Raw genomic sequence first — 2,500 nt, 5'->3', positions numbered from 1 at the left:
ACCTTAACTAAGCAAGTCTTGAGTCAATCAAAGATATATATAAGAAGAATACATTCATTGGTAAGTATCGTATTCCAAAGAAAATGATGGTAGAAACTCAAATTCCTTCCTCTTCATTCATGCTTGATGGATTATTATTATTATCAGCAATATTATTATTATTTTTATTATTATTATTTTAGATACACCGTGTTAATTTCCATTGTTGTTGCTCTTTGTTGTTATTTTTTTCCTTGTTGGTACATATATATATATGTATATATATATATATGATTATTTGTTAATTTCGTGAACTCCACCTTGTCTTCTGGTATTTTTAAACCATAAATCCAGTTTGGTCGAGGTATATTTCTTCAGTTGGTATTTTGTAGAATATATAAAAAAAAAAAAATAAAAGAAAAAAATAAAAGAAATTTGTGTGGTTGTTGTTGTTGTTGTTGTTGTTGTTGTGTGTGCTATTTCTATGTATTGTTTATATCTTCGGTGTTACACTCACGCAAACATACACGCACATGCACGCACATACACATATAAAACAGGAGAGAGAAAATGTAGGAATAACGTTGCACACACGCACATACACACGAGAAACACCCCCCACGAATTTTTATTTATTTATTTATTTATTTATTTTTTTCTATTCCAGGAAGTGTTGTCGTTGTTGTTGTTGGTGGTGGTGGTGGTGGTGGTGGTGAGGGAAGAGTGAATGTGGCAATGTGTTGTTTTTTTTTGTGGTGTGGAAGGGATGGATGGTGGGAAGTAAAAGTATGGCGGCGGCGGCGGCGGCGGTGGTGGTGGTGGTAAGGGGAGGTGGCTGGGTGGGTGGGTGTGTGATTTTCGTTTATAGAGAATAAGGATATAAAGAAGAGAACATAACCGATCTGATGTGGGATAGAGAAGCGTGGGGTTGTGGGGGGTGGGGGAGTGGGTGGCGGTGGCGGGGCGTAGGGGGGGGAGTGTGACTGGGGATGGGGCAATTAATTTAACATGTGAGTGTAATAGGAAGAAAAGGGAAGAAGAAGAACGAGTAGAACAAGAAGAAGAAGAATAAGAGGCAGAAGAAGTAGAAAAAGAATTTACCTGGTAATTGTAGAATTGTTGTTTTTTCTCAAACAAAAAGAACAAAATCTTAAACGGCAGTGCACTATTAGAAGGTAAGAAGTGGTGTGTGCATGTGTATATGTATATGTATGTGCATGTGTGTGAGTATTTCTCTATGTAAGTGTGTGTGTATATATATATATGTGTGTATATATACTCACAGAAATAGATGTATGTATTTATATATGCATCTTATATATATTTTGCATTGTTTTGTGTTATGTTTTTACGTTTTGCTGTTGATTATTTTTTTGTTTTATGTATACGCGCATGTGTGTATATACATATATATGTAAATATATATATATACAGGTATATGTATGTATAATTTTTTTTTATATATATATATCCTTCAATGTGTTATTCATGTAAGGATGAAGACTCACAGATATAAAAAAAAAAAATAAAATAAAATTTGAAAAGCGTTGGTTGAAATTTTTGTTCACTTAATTAACATCCATTCCTGTATTTCCGACTGAGAAATGAGGAAGAAAATTCCATGTGGTAATATCTTAGAATGAGGCAGATTCTATAAAATTTCATATTTCGCTATTTGCTGTTCTCCAGTCTTTGAAGTGGAAGTAAAATTGTGTTGTGTTGAACGAAAGCCTGTTGACAGTCTGCTGTACAAAACCCATGATCACGAACAAGAAAAGATGATGGAGAAAGATTGTGAGAGAGAAAAAAAAAAAAAAATGTGTTATAGAGAAGGATCAACAAGGGGTGAAGATTATTCTGGAGGTAATAATATTAATAATGATGCTAATGTGGTAAAAAAAGTTGAATGGAGATGAAGAATTTAACAGGAACAATGCCTGCCAAGAATTTGTAGGTAAAAAAAAAAAAATGCTCGGTATTCCTATATATTTGCCTATTAGCTCACTTCATTTGTTTTGAGATTGAGTTGTTCTACTACATGTACTAACCAATATGTACATATGTTCATAAGTTACACTTACACATGTATATATACACTTACATACATACATGCATGCACACATACATATATATATAAACAGCCTTGTCTTCAATATAACATGTTTAAAGGAAGAGCTGTTCCCTAAATACACAAATATACATATATGTACATATGCATGTATATATATATATGACTAGGTTGTATGGATATTTATTGTTGTGTAAATGTACTATATATTTATTGGTATATATAAGTACCTATTTATCTATCTGTCAATCAATCTATGTATAATATTAAGATATCTATCTATATACACATATACTTTTAATATACATAAATAATTGGATATGTAAATTATATATATTTATATTTATATATATATAAATGAACAGAAATATGTTTTAAGAAATTAATGTATATATTTATCTATACTATTGTATACCTATATATGTGTTTGGGTATATGTATCTATATACATGT

At 31.3% G+C, this 2,500-nt stretch overlaps 1 protein-coding gene and 1 long non-coding RNA gene across 17 annotated transcripts in view; one reads left to right on the top strand and one right to left on the bottom strand.

Annotated features, from left to right (window-relative positions):
• The window catches only part of LOC106869227 (tolloid-like protein 2), a 1,141,949-nt gene that overhangs the window by 1,138,773 nt on the left and 676 nt on the right, over window positions 1-2,500 (bottom strand). For 6 of the 15 annotated variants that reach the window (XM_089358365.1, XM_089358377.1, XM_052971031.2 and 3 more), the window contains exon 1: window positions 3-970. The exons of 6 other annotated variants lie outside the window; for them this stretch is intronic. The gene's annotated coding sequence lies outside the window, so the exon portion shown is untranslated. Of the gene's footprint in view, window positions 1-2; window positions 971-1,080; window positions 1,217-2,500 lie in introns of those variants that run through there. 3 more of the 15 variants (XM_089358367.1, XM_089358378.1, XM_089358366.1) reach the window with 2 other exon arrangements.
• LOC106869575 (uncharacterized) overlaps window positions 1,018-2,500 on the top strand; it is an 8,518-nt gene continuing 7,035 nt past the window's right edge. For both annotated transcript variants that reach the window (XR_001409414.3, XR_016243338.1), the window contains exon 1: window positions 1,018-1,154. This is a non-coding gene — a long non-coding RNA (uncharacterized LOC106869575). The remainder of the gene's footprint in view (window positions 1,155-2,500) is intronic.

Source organism: Octopus bimaculoides, chromosome 10 (genome assembly GCF_046866305.1).
Source record: "Octopus bimaculoides isolate indiv1 chromosome 10, ASM4686630v1, whole genome shotgun sequence".
NCBI classification, from domain to species: Eukaryota; Metazoa; Mollusca; class Cephalopoda; order Octopoda; family Octopodidae; genus Octopus; species Octopus bimaculoides.
The sequence above is the reverse complement of the archived record's forward strand: the minus strand, read 5'-3'. Positions and strand labels throughout refer to the sequence as shown.